At 43.9% G+C, this 23,322-nt stretch overlaps 1 protein-coding gene across 5 annotated transcripts in view; it reads left to right on the top strand.

Annotated features, from left to right (window-relative positions):
• Positions 1–899: 899 nt before the first annotated feature.
• LOC142659435 (diacylglycerol kinase eta-like) overlaps positions 900–23,322 on the top strand; it is a 257,916-nt gene continuing 235,493 nt past the window's right edge. For 2 of the 5 annotated variants that reach the window (XM_075835573.1, XM_075835568.1), the window contains exon 1: positions 901–1,274. The gene's annotated coding sequence lies outside the window, so the exon portion shown is untranslated. Of the gene's footprint in view, positions 1,275–6,887; positions 7,063–23,322 lie in introns of all 5 variants that reach the window. The other 3 variants (XM_075835570.1, XM_075835569.1, XM_075835574.1) reach the window with 3 other exon arrangements.

The raw sequence follows: 23,322 nt of genomic DNA, 5'->3' as shown, positions 1-23,322 counted from the left end.
ATCTATCTATCTATCTATCTATCTATCTATCTATCTATCTCATATCTATCTCATATCTATCTATCTATCTATCTATCTATCTATCTATCTATCTATCTATCTATCTATCTATCTATCTATCTATCTATCTATCTATCTATCTCTCATATCTATCTATCTATCTATCTATCTATCTATCTATCTATCTATCTATCTATCTATCTATCTATCTATCTATCTATCTATCTATCTATCTATCTATCTATCTATCTATCTTATCTAATCTATCTATCTATCTATCTATCTAATCTATCTATCTATCTAATCTATCTATCTATCTATCTATCTATCTATCTATCTATCTATCTATCTATCTATCTATCTATCTATCTATCTATCTATCTTATCTAATCTATCTATCTATCTATCTATCTATCTATCTATCTAATCTATCTATCTATCTAATCTATCTATCTAATCTATCTATCTAATCTATCTATCTAATCTATCTATCTAATCTATCTATCTAATCTATCTATCTAATCTATCTATCTAATCTATCTATCTAATCTATCTATCTAATCTATCTATCTAATCTATCTATCTAATCTATCTATCTAATCTATCTAATCTATCTAATCTATCTAATCTATCTATCTATCTATCTATCTATCTATCTATCTATCTATCTATCATCTATCGTATCTAGGTGATAGTTTCATTCATTTTTCCCCGGAAGGCTGGAAGTGGAGAGGAGATTTGCTACCTACAATCCTCGTCGCTTTCTGAATCTAGACCCCGATCACATCAGGGAAGTGTAAGAGGAAGTCCATTTCAGTTTTCAACATGTGTCGAATTCGAGCACATTGCAAAACGCCTGACTGCAGCAAAGCGGCCGTGATACCGTCACAGCCCTCCGTGTGCCCCCGTTCATGGGAGCGGAATGTAGATGGTGTAATGCCGGTGGCCTCATCCCCAAACCCAGAATAACATAACGTGTGGACTGGAGCTGAATGACAGCGCTGCTGCGGTGACACTACGGGGGAGGGAGGGGGGAGCGCTGTGACATCTCTAGTTGAGCAATGCAGAGTCTTGCCTCAGTCACTACGATGAGGAAGGAGGAGGAGGAGGAGGCTCTGTGCTTGGGGTGATAGATAGAAATGGCTGCATGGATGGGGGGCCTGTCAGATATCCTATAGTGACCCCCAGCAGCATCACTCACCTACACTGGACTCCATGCTATTTGGATGCAGAAGCTTCCTCTCTAGGGATGACCGCATCTATTTTATAAACAGGTAGGTAGGTTTGTGTCCGTTATTACAATATGTATGTCATAGCCATAAACCTAAGTGATGGCAGATCTCATGTATTAATCTGGAATGAGCTTTATATAAGGTTGCAAATCTGCATAAGCACTGGTAACATTTATTATTATTATCAGTGAGACAATTCTATTCTGCATTTTTATTGAAATATTACTTTTTTCTCATTTCATCCTTTCTAGCTGATATTACAATGACTTAGATTATATAAATAATGGATATTTGTAAATATTTTGCTGCTTTATGTCAAAATAATACAGAATGACATCACCATTATTGTGTGTATAATGTGTTTATATATATATATATATATATATATATATATGTATATGTATATATATATATATATATATATATATATATATATATATACATATATATATATATATGTGTGTGTATATATATGTGTATATATATGTGTGTGTATATATATGTGTATATATATATATATATATATATATATATATATATATATATACACACACACACACACACACACACACACACACACACACACACAGATATGCAAAGATGATATCTTAACCGTTGTGATCATCCATTTATATGAATATAGATTTTTTTAAGCCCTGGAATTTCTAGTATGAATTCGATCACGTAAATCATGACATCTGAGTTTCTGATTTCAACTGCCTTTGAAGAGAATATGGAAGACCCATTAATCACCAGATATTAGCAATCAAACCATTTGCCATCATCCTTATCAGTGGATTTGTCATCAGATCTTTTCCAGCAGTGATGTCTTAGGTCTTGTTATGAGTTCAAGGTCGTCTTCTAGTGGAGACAGGTGTCAAACTTGTTGAACGGAATGGAATCCAAGATAGCACTTTTATTGTACTCTCAATCATACTTGGATTGGAGTAATTGGAGTTTATTTTATATATTTATAGGCTTATTACTAAAATATATATATGCCTTTCTTAATCTTCAGAATGAAATCATTTCCTTTATTAGTGTTCTATCACTAAAAAACAAAGCTGTGCTACAAAATATTATTCTGGAATATTGTTTTATTATTGATTGCCAAATTCTATAGTGATTAAGATTTGCCTTCTGGCATACTGTATTTATCATACTATCATCCAAATATGGCAGCTCTCTACATATTTCTATTACAGTATCATTCTTGTATGCAACTGTTGCATTTACATCAATTGACCACATTCAATGCTCCCTCCATCCAAAACTGTATACCTTACATATTCATAGTAAAATAGCTTAATATTCTTCAATTCTGTTTCACTGATCATCTGTTTGATCATATTTTATACATACACAGGAGTGGACACGGACAGCAGAGGGCTCCTGGGCAAGAACAGTATATGGGCTCCTTTCTCTTTAATAGCTCATCATAGAGCACTCCTTTATGTTTCTCTAACAATCCATCAGTAATAGTGAGCTGTAGACATAAGCAGCTAGCAGCTTCCTACTAAGGTGGCAATGGGCCCCCTTATCTACTGGGCCCCTGTGTGGTTGTACTAATATTATGTCTACCTCTGTATATACATATATACGGGATAACACTTTACTATTTTAGGCAAACCCAATAAGGTGAATGTAAGGGTCATAGATATGGGATCTAGTTCAAGAAATAAGCCACGGATCAAATGCTATAGAAACACAGTAGAGATTCCAAAAGAATTCTGGAGCGCTACAAGTAAAAGTAATAGTTGTTGTTGTGGATATAAGAAACAAGGGACTTGCTTTATATAGTTGCACAGAAACACCTAATCCTGAAACGGTGTGCAAGCAGAAAAAGGTCAAAGTGTTGCCTAGTGCAATACAAAGACAAAGGTAAATTACATATTTATAATAACTAACAAATGTTTAACGTTGTCTTTCAGAGGAACGTGGGGAAACTCGGACGTGAAAAAAGGCCTCTTTTCACATCCGAGTTGCCCTTGTGCGGGTCCGGTTTTCACTGATCCATTATATACTTGAGTCTATCGAGGGATCCGTGAAAAGGGAACAAAATAGGACATGTTCAACAATGGCCATGTGAACGGCCCCATTGAAGTACATGCGTCCGTGTGATGGCTGTTGTTTTAACGGCCGTTGCACAGACGTATACTACGATCGTCTGAATTCGGCGTTACACTAGCCGCTTCCTTACCTTAAAGAGGCTCTGTCACCAGATTTTGCAACCCCTATCTGCTATTGCAGCAGATCGGCGCTGCAATGTAGATTACAGTAACGTTTTTATTTTTTAAAAACGAGCATTTTTGGCCAAGTTATGACCATTTTTGTATTTATGCAAATGAGGCTTGCAAAAGTCCAAGTGGGCGTGTTTAAAGTAAAAGTCCAACTGGGCGTGTATTGTGTTCGTTACATCTGGGCGTTTTTACTACTTTTACTAGCTGGGCGTTCTGACGAGAAGTATCATCAACTTCTCTTCAGAACGCCCAGCTTCTGGCAGTGCAGACACACAGCGTTTTCTCGAGAGATCACGCTGTCTCGTCACTCACTTCCTGCCCCAGGTCCTGCATCGTGTCGGACGAGCGAGGACACATCGGCACCAGAGGCTACAGTTGATTCTGCAGCAGCATCGGCGTTTGCAGGTAAGTCGATGAAGCTACTTACCTGCAAACGCTGATGCTGCAGAATCAACTGTAGCCTCTGGTGCCGATGTGGCCGACACGATGCAGGACCTGGGGCAGGAAGTGAGTGACGACACAGCGTGATCTCTCGAGAACACGCTGTGTGTCTGCACTGCCAGAAGCTGGGCGTTCTGAAGAGAAGTGGATGATACTTCTCGTCAGAACGCCCAGCTAGTAAAAGTAGTAAAAACGCCCAGATGTAACGAATACAATACACGCCCAGTTGGACTTTTACTTTAAACACACCCACTTGGACTTTTGCAAGCCTCATTTGCATAAATACAAAAATGGTCATAACTTGGCCAAAAATGCTCGTTTTTAAAAAATAAAAACGTTACTGTAATCTACATTGCAGCGCCGATCTGCTGCAATAGCAGATAGGGGTTGCAAAATCTGGTGACAGAGCCTCTTTAAATAAAATAATTTGATTGAAAGCATTGTTATGAGACACTTTAAACAATAGCATTTATAAGATGCTTATACATGAATAAACTAGTGGTTGCGATGAGCTTCCACTCCCAGAACCAGAGTTTGTGGAACTGTATACTATGCCTGGCATCCTACTAAAAAAGGACTTTTGATAAGAGAATTATGAGATGCTGTCTGCTATCTCTTCACAATGCTGTTCCAAAATGTCCTTTTTTTTCCAGATGCCGGGAATAGTATGCCAAACCTGGTTGTGGGAATTGTATATTAGGAGAAGCATTAATAACGTCTATGAGAAGTAAGGTTTCAGGGACCTTCAGAAAAGTAAAAAAAAAAAAAACCTGTTCCCATTTTTCCTATTGTAAAAAATAAAAAAAATACAGTTTTTTTGTCAACTTGGTGGTGAAAAAATTGTAATAAAAAGTGATCAAAAATTCCAACAAATGGTACTAATAAAAAACCCAGATCGTGCTGCAAAAAATAAGCCATCAAACCGCTCAATCGGCAAAAAAATAAAAAAGTTATGGCTTTCAGAATATGGCAACAAAATTATTATTTTTTTCTAACAAATTTTTCAATATAATAGTTTTACTTTGTAAAAGGAGTAAAACATTAAACATTAAATGTAGTATCGCTGTAATCGTATTGACCAGCAGAATAAAGTTAACTTGTCATTTTTACCGGTGAAAGACGTAAAAAAGAAACCCCCTCAAAAAAGAGAGGAATCACAGTTTTTTTTCCAATTCCACCCCACATAGAATTTTAGGAACTACAACTCCTCCCATAAAAAAAACAAGCCTTCCCACCACTCCATTGATGGAAAAATAAAACAGTTATGGCTCATAAAAGGCAGGGAGTTTAATATGAAAAATAAAAAAATGGGCTTGGGTTAATTGTAACAGAAACACCTGTGTAGGAGGCTTAAAACTGGGTGAGGAACTGCCAAACTCTGCTACAAAGGTGAAGTTGTGGAAGACATTTTCGTGTCACAGGTCTACCATGGCAAGACTGAGCACAGCAACAAGACACAAGGTTGTTATACTGCATCAGCAAGGTCTCTCCCAGGCATAGATGCCAAAGCAGACTGGAGTTTTAAGATGTTCTGTTTAAAGAGGCTCTGTCACCAGATTTTGCAACCCCTATCTGCTATTGCAGCAGATAGGCGCTGCAATGTAGATTACAGTAACGTTTTTATTTTTAAAAAACGAGCATTTTTGGCCAAGTTATGACCATTTTTGTATTTATGCAAATGAGGCTTGCAAAAGTACAACTGGGCGTGTTGAAAAGTAAAAGTACAACTGGGCGTGTATTATGTGCGTACATCGGGGCGTGTTTACTACTTTTACTAGCTGGGCTTTCTGACGAGAAGTATCATCTACTTCTCTTCAGAACGCCCAGCTTCTGGCAGTGCAGACACAGCGTGTTCTCGAGAGATCACGCTGTGACGTCACTTCCCCAGGTCCTGCATCGTGTCAGACGAGCCGGCACCAGAGGCTACAGATGATTCTGCAGCAGCATCGGCGTTTGCAGGTAAATCGATGTAGCTACTTACCTGCAAACGCTGATGCTGCTGCAGAATCAACTGTAGCCTCTGGTGCCGATGTGGCCGACACGATGCAGGACCTGTGAGTGACGTCACAGATCTGCACTGCCAGAAGCTGGGCGTTCTGAAGAGAAGTGGATGATACTTCTCATCAGAACGCCCAGCTAGTAAAAGTAGTAAACACGCCCCGATGTACGCACATAATACACGCCCAGTTGTACTTTTACTTTTCAACACGCCCAGTTGAACTTTTGCAAGCCTCATTTGCATAAATACAAAAATGGTCATAACTTGGCCAAAAATGCTCGTTTTTTTAAAATAAAAACGTTACTGTAATCTACATTGCAGCGCCTATCTGCTGCAATAGCAGATAGGGGTTGCAAAATCTGGTGACAGAGCCTCTTTAAGCTCTTTTGAAGAAGCACAAAGAAACGGGCTACGTTGAGGACCGAAGATGCATTGGTCGGCTGAGGAAACTTAGTGTAGCAGATTAAAGACACATCATGCTTCCTTTCTAAATAAGATGACCAGCAGTCCAGCTCAGAACTGGCAGAAATCAGTGGGAACCAGGTACACCCATCTACTGTTAGGAGAAGTCTGGTCAGAAGTGGTCTTCATGGAGGAATTGCAGCCAAAAAGCCATACCTTCGATGAGGAAACAAGGCCAAGCGACTCAACTATGCGCGAAAACATAGGAACTGGGGTGCAGAAAAATGGCAGCAGGTGCTCTGGACTGATAAGTTAAAATTATAAATATTTGGCTGTAACAGAAGGCAGTTTGTTTGCTGAAGTGCTGGAGAGCGGCACAATAATGAGTGTCTGCAGGCAACAGTGAAGCATGGTGGAGGTTCCCTGCAAGTTTAAGGCTGCATTTCAGAAAATAATGTTGAGGATTCCATCAGAATTAATGATGTCATCAATGCTGAGAATTACAGGCAGATACTTTTCCGTCATACAATACCAGGGAGGCGTCTAATTGGCTCCAAATTTATTCTGCAACAGGACAAGGACTCCAAACATACAGCCAATGTCATTAAGAACTATCAGAAGAACAAGGAGCCCTGGAAGTGATGATATGGCCCCCACAGAGCCCAGATCTCAACATCATCGAGTCTGTCTGGGATTACATGAAGACACGGACGGATTTGAGTAAGCCTACATCCATAGAAGATCTGTGGTTAGTTCTCCAAGATGTTTGGGACAACCTCCCTGCCGAGTTCCTTCAAAAACTGTGTGCAAGTGTACCTAGAAGAATTAATGCTGTTTTGAAGGCAAAGGGTGGTCACACCAAATATTTATTTGATTTAGATTTCTCTTCTCTTCACTCACTTTTCATTTGGTTAATTGACCAAATAATCCTATTAACACTTCTATTTTTAAAATAATTCTTACTTTTCAGCATTTTTCCACAACTGCCTAAAACTTTTGCACAGTACTGGATATATATCTCGAGACCGCATATCTTTTTTAGACTACGACCCCTATAGCTTTGCTACTTGATAGGATTAGATACAGCGGCTCAACAGACAGTATCACACATGATAGGCTTGGATACTGGGCCCAGCAGACAGTATCACACATAATAGGCTTAGATATTGGACCCATCAGACAGAATCACAAATGATAGGCTTCAATACAAGGCTCAGCAGATACCATCATGCATGATAGGCTTAGATACAGTACCCTGCAGACAGTATCATGCATGCTACAATTAGAAACAGCAGTTCAGTGGACAGTATCACACATGATAGGCTTAGATACTGGACCAAGCAGACAGAATCACAAATTATAGGCTTCAATACAGGGCTCAGCAGATACTATCATGCATAATAGACTTAGATACAGTACCCAGCAGACAGTATCACACATGCTATAATTAGTTACAGCAGTTCAGCGGACAGAATCACACATGATAGGCTTAGATACAAGGCCCAGCAGACAGTATCCCACATGATAGGCTTGGATACAGGGCCCAGCAGACAGTATCACACATGAGGAGCTTAGATACTGGGAACTTCAGACAGTATCACAAATGATAGGCTTCAATACAGTACAGGGCACAGCAAATAGTATCACACATGATAAGCTTAGATACAGTTCAACTGAGAGTAAAGCAACACATTATGGACTAGCGCACACCCAAAATTCACAGCAACATAGCTTTATTTATATGGGAAAGAAAACACAAAGATTAAAGCATCTAAAACCAGACAAAGAACCGGTCCATATGTACAACAACAGCACCAACCCATTATAAGGTATAATCAATGTATACAAAACAAAGGGCCATGACAATTATCCCCTTCCCGCCGCAGCCCTTATTTAGATTTTCATTTTCGCTGACAGCAGCGAAGGCAGGCTCGGATGGGACCTTGGCAGCAGGCGGACACTAGGCGTGGTGTAACGAGTAAGGCGTAGTACACAGAGCTCCAACTCTAAATGACACTTGATCGGGATAACGCGGGACACAGTATACAGGTAGCAGGAACGGGAACACTGGGAACTAGGAAACACTTAAGGGACCATTTGCAGAGACGAACATAGGTAAACGACAACAACGCTCAGGCAATGCAGGAAGGGGCAGGGCCCTTCTTATAGTCCAGGGTGCTCAAAGGCTAATTTGGTTATCTAATTAAGGTACGCGCTGGCCCTTTACGAGCAGGCACGAGCGTGCGCAGCAGAGTGAAGCGGAAGTGAGTGCTGGCGTCTCCTGAGGAGGAGATGCGGGCCAGCGCTCACTGATCCATGGCTGCGGCCGTCAGGAGGTGAGTAAACCTGACGGCCTGCGGCCATGGGTATTACAATCTATATACAGTTGACACCGGGACATACCCCCGGCAGCCTGGGACAGCAGTATACCTCCCGGAATCCTGGACTGTAGCATTATTTTTTCAGTCAAAACTGACGGAAACTGCGACAGAGGCTCCGACGCGGATGAGAACAGAATTCAAGTTCTCTGCAGTTACTGAGGGGTGTTGGTTTACTGTAGACAGTAATAGAGAGAGTAGCATGACTGAGCAGCAGCTGCATGCCAGGTCCTGTAGCTGGTTATTGGCTCAGATTACAGCATCTGCTCAGCGGTGCCTTCTCTCTTTCTCTTATCGAATGACGTCTGTGAAATCTGCCGATGCAGTTCCACCCCCACGGACCACACAGTGAAGTAACCAATGCTGGTTTGGTGGTCGGGCTCTTTCCTTTTGGGGAGAGGAAGCACTGCTTCTTTTCTGCCACTTGATTGCTTTTCGATTATACAGAGGCAACAAACTCTATCCCTCTTCCCCCCCTTGCTATCCCTCTATGTATCTGTTTAGCGGCCGCTTATAGATAACCTTAATCAGGCGCTCAATGTAAATAGGCTTCAGTCCGCAGCTATAGTTAAAAAGTCCACTGTGCACCAGCCCATCTGCCATTTGCCAGAACTTCCAGATGGCCAGTCCGACCCTGCGCTACACCAATACCTCTACCCTGTGCCAGTCACTGCACTGGTTACCCATTCCCTTCAGAATAAAATGTAAACGTATTACTCTTACCCACAAAGCTCTCCATAGTACTGCGCCTTCTTACATTTCCTCCTTGATCTCTGTCTCCCACCCTACCCATACTCTACATTCTGCAAACGAATTTAAATTAACATCCTTTATAATCCAAACCTTTTACTCCCGTCTCCAAGATTTTTCTCGTGCTGCACCAGTCTTGTGGAATGCGCTACCCCAGACAATCTGATTAGTTTCATAGTTTTAAAGAGGCTCTGTCACCAGATTCTCAAATCCCTATCTCCTATTGCATGCGATCGGCGCTGCAATGTAGATAACAGTAACGTTTTTTTTTAAAAAAAAAACGTTCATTTTTGGCCAAGTTATGAGCTATTTTATATATATGCAAATGAGCTTTGAAATGGTCAACTGGGCGTTTTTTTTTCGTTATGTCCAACTGGGCGTGTATTGTGTTTTTAACTGGGCGTGTTTATGTGTATGACGCTGACCAATCCGTGACCAGTCAGCGTCATACACTCCTCTCCATTCATTTACAAGCAGCACAGCGTTCTTACTAGAACGATGTGCAGCCACATACACAAGTGTCCTGATAATGAATACACATGATCATCCAGCCTGGATGTCATGTGTACTCAGAATCCTGACACTTCTGAATCTTTTCTGTGAGATTGCAGCAAGCCACTCGTAATTTCGCGAGATTACGAGGTAAACGAGATTTCGTTTCTCTTGCTGGAAATCTCAGACAAAAGAGTCAGAAGTGTCAGGATTCTCAATACACATGACGTCCAGGCTGGATGGTCATGTTTATTCATTGGAAATAAAAGGAGACACGGCGCCACATGGTGCAAAGTAAAAGCAGGATGGGGCAGAGGAGCAAATTTGTTTGAGAAACCGCTCACCTGGCCCAAGGACACAAGGATAGTGGTGGAAATGAAACTGCTGCTGCCAAGTCCAAATCACAACAAATGGGGTTTGTTGTCCCGAAAATATTTGTAAAAAAATAAAAATAGGACCATCGGCGCTGCACGATGAGACAGAGGATTGGACAATTTAGATGACCATCATAGAAATATTTAATGAAGGGTTACGCGTTTCGACACCGGACTGGTGTCTTCATCAGGCCAGTACAAACTGTACAGAAACATCATACATTTATATACATACTGGGAAGCAAACAAGAACCGCCAAAAACACAGCAGGTCAAAGGTCACAGGTCAGATACAATACAAATTTAAACATATAAAAGAAAAAACAATAATGATGGCTAAAAGTATGGTGTGATAACACCACATCAGACACAAGGTGCATATGTTAATAAATGAACGCTAAAACATTAAAGGTATTGGCCGAAAAAACCAATACGGCTTACCTTGCCGATTTTGCTAGCTATATTTTATAAATAAAATAACATCATTTTATAAAATATAGCTAGCAACATATGAGGAATCTTGCTCTTTATTTCCCCTGGGTCACATGCGGCACTACGCTGTGCTCCTTTTGTTTTTTTAGGATTTTCTGCGTCGGCCGGGTTGCTAGGCAACTAGGGACGCGTATTGGTATATCTTTGTATTTCAAAATGTTATACTACAACCCACTGTGAATCCCTTTACTTGTTGTAAAGGATTCCCAACACATTCGATAGTGTAATTATTACATTTCTCAGTGTTATTTACCTCCAATTCTGTATGCGGTACAGTTTGTTTCTTAGTACGTACTTCCGGCTCTAGTGCCGCCTGGGTTGCTAGGCAACCGGGGACGCCACTCCAGCGGCATTGTAATTCAGCTATTTGAGTGCACTTTCTATCTATAACTTATGTTCAATATAGATAAGTATTAACTACTTACCGCTGTGGTTACGATTGGGACCACTTAGGTAAAGTTCTATTAATGTTTTGCCTCATACAAAATCGGCAAGGTAAGCCGTATTGGTTTTTTCGGCCAATACCTTTAATGTTTTAGCGTTCATTTATTAACATATGCACCTTGTGTCTGATGTGGTGTTATCACACCATACTTTTAGCCATCATTATTGTTTTTTCTTTTATATGTTTAAATTTGTATTGTATCTGACCTGTGACCTTTGACCTGCTGTGTTTTTGGCGGTTCTTGTTTGCTTCCCAGTATGTATATAAATGTATGATGTTTCTGTACAGTTTGTACTGGCCTGATGAAGACACCAGTCCGGTGTCGAAACGCGTAGCCCTTCATTAAATATTTCTATGATGGTCATCTAAATTGTCCAATCCTCTGTCTCATCGTGCAGCGCCGATGGTCCTATTTTTATTTTTTTACAAATATGTTTATTCATTATCAGGACACTAGATTAACGTTACTGTTATCTACATTGCAGCGCCGATCACATGCAATAGGAGATAGGGATTTGAGAATCTGGTGACAGAGCCTCTTTAAGTGTGCCCTGAGAACACATCTTTTTAGACAGGCCTATAGGGCTCAATGCACACGATGCGTATTATGTGCGGTTTTGCTGCGCAGATTTGTGTGCAGCAAATCCACAGCGTAATTCAGTACCAGCATAGCCAATGAGATTCCAGGAAATCTCATGTACACGCTGCAATATTTTTCGGGATGGAAATTGACCAGCAGTCTGTATTTTAAAATCCGCAGCATGTCAATTTATCTTGCGTTTCCCCCTTTGAATTGTATATGCCTAGTGTTGTGGAAAATTGCACCAAAACCCGCATCATGAAAACTTGCCAAAAAACGCATCAAAAAGTAAAAACTGCACTGAAAAATACATAGAAAAACGCACGATTAGGTGCGGTTTTTACCTGCGAATTTCCTGCATATTGCTGCGGTTTTGGTGCGTATTTTCCGCAGCAAAATACGCAACGTGTGCATGTAGCCCAATGTTGCCTAATCTGACTCCTTTCCCTGGCCCCACTATTACATTAGTCATCAGAACCTGACCCCCTCATTCAGCAGTATGAGGATTAAATACAGGGCCCAGCAGACAGTATCACACATTATAGGATTAGATATAAGGGCCCAGCAGACCATATCACACATGATTGGATTAGATACAGGGCCCAGCAGACAGTATTGCATGTGATAGGGTTAGATACAGGGCCCAGCAGACAGTATTGCACATCATAGGATTGGATACAGGACCCAGCAGACAGTATCACGCATGATTGGATTAGATACAGGGCCCAGCAGACAGTATTCTTATACTTACCCCCTTGCTCCTGAATTAGGTCCTCTTCATTTCCGGGCCCAGTGTGGATCCTGGCGCCATTCTTTTTGACGCCGTTGTGTGCGGTGCACATAACGACCGTTGAGATGCTGAAAGGCATCAGGACTCAACACTGCGCCCGGACCTGACTCTGGAGCGAGGTGGGTAAGTATACTGTTACTGTAGTAACAGGGGTCCATGTTGTTTACAACATAGGTCCCAGTTACTACAACAACTGTGGATAGACTTGGTGCGGTGGGCCATGGCCTTCCCTTGCTTCAGGGCCCAGTCGCAATTGCAACCGCTGCCATCCCTATAGCTACGCATGCATTCGGGATAAGGGGACTGATTGCCAAAGGAGTAATCTGAAGGGATAGTTTTCTGTGGTGTGGAATTGCATGGAGAGAGGAAATATCTTGCAATGACAGGGTCCCCCAAATAAGAACATGAATAGTACTGAGAGTAACTGGTCATTTTAAAGAAACCATGGAAATACCCAGTTCTCTCAAAATACAGACCTCAGTGAAATTAACAGCAACGCAGGAGTGAATAAAAAGAAAAGGAAGTCCCATTCTCAAATATGGCATCCTTGGAAAGACTCTGCAGTGCATTTGTCTTCATCTTGATTTAACTCTCCACCATCTAGAAGATTTAGTAGCCTCTGTCCATGATTCAATTTAATAAATGCTGTCAGCCATTACTGCAGCATTTAGAAATGGGAAACAAGACCTGAACTAATATTTCTTGCTTGCATGTACTGTAGTGCGCTCAGTAGTGTACTAAAACAAATCCTTAGAGGCCTATTTATCCAGGGGCTGACTGGTAAATTTTAGCCTAGGGGGTATGTACACAGCACTGGCCCATCAGTGGCGGCCCATCCTTAACCTGTTTACGTCCGCCTGCCGTATAAAGGTGGCAAAGGTTACTGGACTTTAAATCCAACCATCATTAGGTGAGGATGTATTCATGTTGCTATCACACACGCATGTGCAATGTCAGACACAGTGCTAGAATAATGCTAAATAGTGCTTAAAGAGATTGTCTGATGCCAGAAACTTTGTCTAATATACTTTAATTTTCAAAACTACAAAGATGTCCTGATTTCCATGTCCTGTCATTGTCCCGGAAGTGGAGCTTCTCCCCTTAGTTGTGATGTTGTCTCAGGATGCAGGGAGCCCCACCTCTCTGTGTTTCGTGATGGACGTGGCTTACCTGAGCCAGGCAGCCTGCCCCATTTCTGTGACATCTGGAAGACAGTAGCCCACTGTCTAGACTGCAAGTATCCCTCCTCCTCCCGCTCTCCTTATTACCTGTTATCTCCCTTCCTCCCCTTGACTGTCGGCCAGGAGCTATCCTCTTTCAGTGTTAGTCGTCTTTATTACAGGGGGCTACTGTCTTCCATCCGTTACAGAGAGCTGGCTTATCTAACAAACTAAGCTAGGCAGCCAGCCTCTTCATCAAAACATCGACACACAGGGGAGGGAGCTACTGTGTCAGCACATCACAGCTAAGGGGAGGAGCCCCACTTCCGGGACCACAAGAGGGCATAGAAAGTGAAAGTATATTAAGTGTCTACATTGTACAATTGCAAAACAATTAAGAAAAAATTCTGGCGTTGGACAACAATACAACCATAAAAATCCCAAATTATATTGACACCATAGAGACATACACTACCGTTCAAAAGTTTGGGGTCATGAAAACTCACACTTATATTTATCAAATGAGTTGCAAAATGACTAGAAAATATAGTCAAGACGTTGACAAGGTTAGAAATAATGATTTTTATTTCAAATACTGTAATAATTTTCTCCTTCAAACTTTGCTTTCGTCAAAGAATGCTCCATTTGCAGCAATTACAGCATTGCAGACCTTTGGCATTCTAGCTGTTAATTTGCTGAGGTAATCGGGAGAAATTTCACCCCATGCTTCCAGAAGCCCCTCCCACAAGTTGGATTGGCTTGATGGGCACTTCTTGCATACCATACGGTCAAGCTGCTCCCACAACAGCTCTATGGGGTTGAGATCTGGTGACTGCGCTGGCCACTCCATTACAGATAGAATACCAGCTGCCTGCTTCTTCCCTAAATAGTTCTTGCATAATTTGGAGGTGTGCTTTGGGTCATTGTCCTGTTGTAGGATGAAATTGGCTCCAATCAAGCGCTGTCCACAGGGTATGGCATGGCGTTGCAAAATGGAGTGATAGCCTTCCTTATTCAAAATCCCTTTTACCTTGTACAAATCTCCCACTTTACCAGCACCAAAGCAACCCCAGACCATCACATTACCTCCACCATGCTTGACAGATGGCGTCAGTCACTCTTCCAGCATCTTTTCAGTTGTTCTGCGTCTCACAAATGTTCTTCTGTGTGATCCAAACACCTCAAACTTCGATTCGTCTGTCCATAACACTTTTTTCCAATCTTCCTCTGTCCAATGTCTGTGTGCTTTTGCCCATATTAATCTTTTCCTTTTATTAGCCAGTCTCAGATATGTTTTTTTATTTGCCACTCTGCCCTGAAGGCCAGCATCTCGGAGTCGCCTCTTCACTGTAGACATTGACACTGGCGTTTTGCGGGTACTATTTAATGAAGCTGCCAGTTGAGGACCTGTGAGGCGTCTATTTCTCAAACTAGAGACCCTAATGTACTTGTCTTGTTGCTCAGTTGTGCAGCGGGGCCTACCACTTCTCTTTCTACTGTGGTTAGAGCCTGTTTGTGCTGTCCTCTGAAGGGAGTAGTACACACCGTAGTAGGAAATCTTCCGTTTCTTGGCAATTTCTCGCATGGAATAGCCTTCATTTCTAAGAACAAGAATAGACTGTCGAGTTTCACATGAAAGCTCTCTTTTTCTAGCCATTTTGAGAGTTTAATCGAACCCACAAATGTAATGCTCCACATTCTCAACTAGCTCAAAGGAAGGTCAGTTTTATAGCTTCTCTAAACAGCAAAATTGTTTACAGCGGTGCTAACATAATTGCACAAGGGTTTTTAAGTGTTTTCTAATCATCCATTAGCCTTCTAACACAGTTAGCAAACACAATGTACCATTAGAACACTGGAGTGATGGTTGCTGGAAATGGGCCTCTATATACCTATGTAGATATTGTATTAAAAACCAGACGTTTGCAGCTAGAATAGTCATTTAGCACATTAACAATGTATAGAGTGTATTTCTGATTAATTTAATGTTATCTTCATTGAAAAAAACTGTGCTTTTCTTGCAAAAATAAGGAAATTTCTAAGTGACCCTAAACTTTTGAACGGTAGTGTATATGGTCACTACAAAATGCAAGCAGACAAATGCACATTTACTAAATATAGGCATGCACACATTCACACATCCACTACCTAAATGTACTTACGTGTTATACACCCACCCACCAGGGAAGGTGGGGGGCGCCGGGTGATATTCCACTCCTAATGGGAGCCCCTGACGTCCCTGTCCATATATGGACAATGACGTCAGGGGCTCCTCTGGGAGCGGAATCCCTGGCCAGAGTGCTGCAGACGCTCCGGCCGGGTATCCGCTCCTAGAGGGAGCCCCTGACTTCCCTGTCCATATATGGACAGTGACGTCAGGGGCTCCTCCAGGAGAGTGAACCCCGGCCGGAGCTATCTACAGGTAGGGGGATTGTAGCACTATCTACAGGGGGATGTGTCTGGCATGATATACAAGGGGGGGCTTTGTGGCTTTATATACAAGGGGGTTTAATGTGGCAGTATCTACAAGGGGGGAGTGTGGTAATATCTACAAGGGAGTGTGTGTGGCACTATCTACAAGGTGGGCTGTGTGGCAGTATCCACAACAGGAGGCTGTTCATTATGTCATCTTATAGTCTCATTAGCCTCAGTTATACAATCTGTGTTAGGGTATGTTCACACAGAGTTGTTTGCAGGCAAAAAAATCTGCCTCAAAATTCCTTTTGCCGTGGGCAAGAAACGCAGCGAAAAACTCTTTCCCTGTCTCCCATTGATTTCAATGGGAGGTCAGAGACGGAACAGTGGCAAGAAAGCCACCGCCTCCTGTTGATTTTGGCGGTTTCCGCATCACAAACAGTGCCAAAAAACTCAATGTGAATTAGTCGTTAGGCACACAGACCTCGTTAATTTATTTTCTTTTAATTTATTGTTATATAACCTTATATGAATATATTAGTTACATAAAAAAAACAACTCATTGATTGGTAGAGAAAGCAAACATAGTGAGGGGAAAGGAGATGTCGGGAAAGAAGTTGGGGGGGGGGGGGGAGCCAAACGGAATCTTTGCCCCGGATGCTGGGGAACCTAGCTACGCCTCTGCACTCACTATGTACATACGGGCATGCACACTACATACATACATACATACATACATACATGTTGGCGATGGCTTCTCACCTGTTTTCTCATAATGGAATCGGCGCACAGTGAATCGAAGTTCACTTTGCAGCCCATTGCAAATCCTGTAGTAGCAGCAGAAGGGAAGAGGTAAGGGGCAGGTCACGCAGGATGTAGCATCCACTTCCGCAGACTGTCGGGATTACTCACCGCCCGTCGGCCGCACCCATGGATCTGTGAGACGCCAGCGCTCACTTCCGATCCTTTCTGCTGTGTCCCGTAGCGCACATGAAAATAATCATCAATTAACCCATGATCACCCTGGACTATAAAAAGGGCTCTGCGCTTTCACTCCTTGCCTGAGCGTTGTGTTTACCCATGTTAGTCTTAGCAAATGGTCCCTTAGTGTTATACTGTTCCCATGCCCTGCTACCTGTATCATGTATCCCGTGCTATATCTGTTCCTGTGCCTTAACCTGTTGAAGTGTTGTGCCACTGGTCACGCCTGCTGATATACTCCACGTATACTCCACGTCTGGTGTCTTCAAATTCATCTGTGCTAAGCATCCATTACTGTCTGGACTATTTAAGGTACTATTATACTAGGACTGTTGTTTGGCCAGCTAATACTCCGCTACGGTGGTGCAGCCTAGTGGGTCCACATACCCACGGATCGTGACACAGGGTTATATGGACGGGATGTATTCTGCAATAGAAGAGGTTTTCTGTATTTACTTTTTTTTTAAAGCTTGCATCAACAGAAAATGAAAACATCAGAAATGTCGTCAGAGTCATCCACTAACATTACTGATTCTTGGCTGTTCCACCACTGATGGTTTCCTGGGTCTCTGATGCTTCTGATAGGCAGAAGAGTCCATGACGACGTCACAAAAGATGCGGGCGGATATGCTAGACCTCTGGTCTCGACAGGACCAACTCCTCCAGGCTTTGAACATTCTCGCACGTCGGCAGGAGGCACGAGCTGCCGTTCCTCCTACTACACCTCCTGACAGTGTTGATCCTCAGACTACACTTCCTGGCAGTTTTCCTGGCAAGCGTTTTTCTTTGCCCCTTCCGGACCGCTATGATGGAGACGCAAGTACCTGTCGTGGATTTTTGAACCAGTGCCATATCCACTTCAGCCTGTATTCTAGGATATTTTCATCTGACGGCGCAAGGGTCGCTTTCATCATCTCTCTCCTCACTGGCAAGGCTCTTTCATGGGCAAACCCTATCTGGGAGATACAAGGACCAGAGACCCTTGACTTCCAGGGCTTCCTTCGGACTTTTCGCATGGTGTTTGAGGAGCCTGGACGGGTCCAATCTGCAGCAGCTTCCTTAATTAACCTACGCCAAGGAGACGCCTCTGTAAGCGAGTACGCCATCCACTTCCGCACCCTGGCGGGAGAACTGTTATCGAACAATGAGGCCCTGATGGCTTCATTCTGGCATGGACTGTCTCCTAAAAATAAGGATGAACTTGCCCCTCCAGACCGGTCATCTACCCTGGATGACCTCATCCTTCTGTCCGCCCGGATTGATATGCGGATCCGAGAACGCCTCCAAGAGGTCCGTCAGGAGGGAGGCCTTCCTAGTCTGGTCCCTACTTTGCAGTAACCACTGCTGTCCTCAGATGCCTATCCGCCTAAGGAGTCTGTGATGATGGACCAGTGTAAGCTATCCACAAGGGAGAGACAACGCAGATGCACTTTGGGACTCTATATTGCGGCCTCGGTGGCCATCTTGTGCGCCTGTGTCCCCAAAAATCCCAAAGCCTAGAGTTGTTAGGAGAGGCAACTTTGGGTAAGAAAGGACTTCTGTCTAAATTGTCCATACCAGTGACCATAGTGTCCGACGAGAGAACGCATCAGGTCTCTGCGTATCTGAACTCTGGATCCGCTGCTAATTTCATCCGTAGAGACCTGGTGGATCTTCATTTACCCACCACCCCCCTGGAGAGGCCATTGACGGTTGCATCAGTGAATGGACTACCACTACCAGACCCAGTTATAGCTGTGACCAAGCCGCTGAGGCTCCAAGTGGGAGCTCTTCACTCTGAACTCCTGTCGTTCTTTGTCTTATCCAAAGCCGTTAACCCTGTGTTGCTGGGCCTGCCTTGGCTCCGACTACATGCCCCAGTCCTGGAATGGAATTCTGGAGAGGTTCTCCAGTGGGGCCCTGAGTATCAAAGCCGATGCCTAGATTCGTTCAGCTCAGCCTTTGCTGCCTCGGTCATTGGCAGGATTGCCGGGTCAATATGCTGCTTTTTCGGACGTCTTCAGCAAGAGGGAGGCGGAGACATTGCCTCCACACTGGGCGTATGACTGCCCTATCGAGCTGACTCCTGGTGCATCCCTTCCCCGTGGTAGGGTATATCCTCTCTCCTTGCAAGAGACTCTGTCCATGTCCGCCTATGTGAAAGAGAACTTGGAGAGGGGCTTCATACGGAAGTCTTCCTCTCCGGCAGGAGCCGGGTTCTTCTTCGTCAAAAAGAAGGATGGTTCTCTTCGTCCTTGTATTGACTACCGAGGTCTCAAAAAGATCACTGTGAAACATAAATATCCATTGCCACTGATCTCAGAACTGTTTGATCGTATATGTGGTGCCAAGATTTTTTCCAAACTAGACTTGCGTGGGGCTTACAACCTAGTCCGGATTCGCCAGGGTGATGAATGGAAGACTGCATTTAACACCCGTGATGGACACTATGAATATCTAGTAATGCCCTTCGGCCTGTGTAATGCTCTCGCGGTCTTCCAGGAGTTTGTTAATGGCATTTTCCGTGACCTCTTCTATGTTTGTGTAGTAGTCTACCTTGATGATATCTTGATTTTTTCTCCAGATCCTATGACGCATCTGAGACATGTCCGTCAAGTTTTGCTGTGGTTAAGGGAGAATCATCTGTACGCTAAGTTGGAAAATTGCGTGTTTGAACAAAATTCTCTACCCTTCCTGGGCTATATCGTCTCGAATCGAGGTCTCGAGATGGATCCTGAAAAGGTAAAGTCTGTCCTGGAATGTCCACGCCCTCAAGGCTTGAGGGCCATACAGCGCTTTCTGGGATTTGCCAATTTTTACAGACAGTTTATTCCAAACTTCTCCTCACTGATTTGTCCTATCTCTAACCTCACTAAGAAGGGCATGAATGCCAAGGCGAGTCCACATTCAATAGCCTGAAGAGTGCCTTCACGTCAGCCTCTATCCTCCATCATCCAGATGTCTCTCTACAGTTCTCGTTGGAGGTCGACGCATCCTCTGTCAGTGCTGGTGCACTCCTGTTCCAGAGAGGCTCCAAGGGCAAGTCAATGATTTGTGGATATTTTTCTAAGCTCTTCTCTACCGCAGAATGCAACTACTCGATTGGGGATCGGGAGTTACTGCCCATCAAATTGGCTCTGGAGGAGTGGAGACATATACTAGAGGGCGCAGCTCATCCCATCCTGATTTTTACAGACCATAAGAACCTTACCTATCTTCAGGCGGCCCAACGGCTGAACTCTCGTCAGTCCAGGTGGTCATTGTTCTTTACCAGGTTCCAGTTTGAGCTCCATTATCACCCGATGCCTTGTCCAGGTCTTTAGAGACAGAAGACACCATGGAGATTCCACAGAACATCATTGATCCATCTTGCATTGTCTCTGTCAATCCTCTGCAAGTTGGGGACATTCCTCCAGGGAGGACTTTTGTGCGCCTGGCTGACCGTGGAAGAATCCTCCGCTGGGGACACTCCTCATAACTGGCAGGTCACGCGGGGATCCGTAAGACTCGGGATCTGATTGCTCATCATTTCTGTTGGCCCACGCTGCCCAAGGACATTATGGACTTTGTTTCTTCCTGTCCAGTATGTGCAGCCAACAAGGTCGCTCACTCCAGACCTGCTGGTCTGCTCCAGCCATTGCCTGTGCCCAATGCCCCCTGGCAGCATATAGCTATGGACTTTATTACGGACCTACCTCTCTCTGCCGGATGCAGTACTGTCTGGGTGGTGGTGGATCGATTTTCAAAGATGGCCCACTTCGTTCCTCTGACCGGTCTTCCTTCTGCTCCTCTGTTGGCCAAGCTGTTCATCCAACACATCTTCCGCCTGCATGGCTTGCCGCAGCATATTGTGTCTGATCGGGGGTTCAGTTCACCTCGAAGTTCTGGAGAGCCCTCTGCGGACTCCTAGGTATAAAGATGGACTTTTCCTCGGCCTATCATCCTCAGTCCAATGGTCAGGTCGAGAGGATAATTCAGATCTTGGAGAACTACCTACGCCACTTCATCTCCAAGCAGCATGACATGTGTGCAGTTGCTTCCGTGGGCTGAGTTCTCTTACAAGAATCATACCAACGAGTCTACACAGAAGACACCGTTCCTTATTGTCTATGGCCAGCACCCACGAATACCTCTACCAGTCCCTGTTATGTCGAGGTGCCAGCTGCTGACACGGCCTTTGGGAACATTCTGCAGATCTGTCAGCAGACTCGATCCTCCATCCTGCTGGCGGTCGACTGCATGAAGAGGAAGGTGGACACAAGGATAAGAGAACCCCCTCAGTTTCTTCCTGGCACGAAGGTCTGGCTGTCCTCCAGGAATATTCGACTGAGGGTGCCATCGTACAAATTTGCTCCCAGGTTCCAGGTTCCTCGGTCCCTTCAAGATCCTGCAGCAAATCAACCCTGTCGCCTACAAGCTTCGGCTGCCTCCTACCCTCAAGATCCCCAACTCCTTCCATGTTTCTCTCCTGAAGCCAGGGGTTCTAAACCGCTTTACCAAGACTCCAAGCCCTGCGGTAACCTCCAGTGGCCCTTCAGACACCTTCAAGGTAAAGGAGATCTTGGACATCAAAAAAGTAAGAGGGAGAAACTTTTATTTAGTAGATTGGAAGGGGTTTGGTCCAGAAGAGAGGTCCCGGGAGCCAGAGGAGAATCCCAATGCTCCTACCCTCATTAAGAGGTTTCTCTCTCGTTCTGGTCCCAAGAGCGTAAGAGGGGGGATACTGTAATGTCCGTGGTCGCTGACCACAAACTCCATCCATCAAGTCGACTCCCTTCTCTCAAGAGATGTCTGCACATACGGCCGTCCTGCTCCAAAGTGACCACCAGGGTGCGCTCACGAGCTCAGTCCAGACTTAAGAAGCCAAAGCGCACGCATGTTGGTGATTGAACTAATTGCTCCATAGCACCCTGGGCTATAAGCAGGTCCCAGTCCCATCCTCCCACGCCTGAGCTTTGTTCATGTATTTCAAGTCTGTCTTACAAATGGTCCCCTAGTGTTTCCTGCTACCAGTGTTCCCTGTTCCTGTATCCTGTAACCTGTATCCTGATCTAGTGCCATGCTATGCTGTATACCATGCCTGTCCTGCTTCTACACGTCTGACGTCTACCTGCTGCCTAGTTCCTGCCAAGCCTGCCTTGCTACTGTCCGAGCTGCCACAGGTACCCTATATAAACTATAGACTTTGACCTGCGCCCTGTTGGCCAGCTGCCATACCGCCAAGGCGGTACGGCCCAGTGGGTCCACAAACCCTTTGTGACACCCGGTTCGAGAAAATATGCAGAGGAAGGCCGTGCAGACTGAAGATGTGTGGAATAAACAAATTTTCCAGACGAGGGGGAGAGTGAGCCACCAATAGTGACAAGCTATCATATCCTGTCTTACAGACACTAGAGTGCCCAGCTAGTTTAGAGTTGTGACCCCAGCGGAGAATTCTCTTCCTGTCAGCAAGACGGACAAAAGTCTTTCCAGGCAGAATGTCTCTAATTTGCAGGGGTTTAGCAGCAATAATCCTACAATACATCATACAATCTATGATGTATTGAGGGGTCTCCTCAGAGTCATTGGTTTTGAAGTGGCGAGACAGGTCGTCTGCCTTCACATTCTTGTCTGCATTACGGAAGTGAAGCAAAAACTAAAATCAGGCAAAGAACAATGACCATCTGGCCTGGCGTGGATTTAACTGTTGGGCCGACTGTAGGTATGTGAGGTTCTTGTGGTCTGTATAGATGATAATAGGATGGATAGCACCCTCCAGCAAGTGTCTCCACTCCTCTAAGGCCAACTTGACGGCCAGCAATTCCTGATCCCCGATGGAATAGTTGCGTTCTGCTGGGGAGAATAATTTTGAGAAGAAGTCACAAGCCACCATCTTGCGTTTGGAATTATTTTCACACAGTAGTGCTCCCGCACCTACAGAGGAGGCGTCCACCTCCAGAAGAAATTGCCAAGAAGCATCAGGAAGATTGAGAAGAGATGATGGTCACAGGAATAGATAATTTGGAAGAGGTTTTGACGTTTGGATTCATCCCACCTAGAGTTGCCTCTCCAACCAACCCTAGGTGCTGGAGTTTCCCGGCTTCTGTTGACATTGGCACACAAAATGACCCTTAAGGCCGCCATACAGGCATATTCCAGAAGAGCGTCTGCGTTGTTTCTCCTGCTCCGACAAC

The sequence above is a fragment of the Rhinoderma darwinii genome, chromosome 8 (genome assembly GCF_050947455.1).
Source record: "Rhinoderma darwinii isolate aRhiDar2 chromosome 8, aRhiDar2.hap1, whole genome shotgun sequence".
NCBI classification, from domain to species: Eukaryota; Metazoa; Chordata; class Amphibia; order Anura; family Rhinodermatidae; genus Rhinoderma; species Rhinoderma darwinii.
Note: the sequence above shows the minus strand (reverse complement) of the source record. Positions and strands in the feature narration are given on the sequence as shown.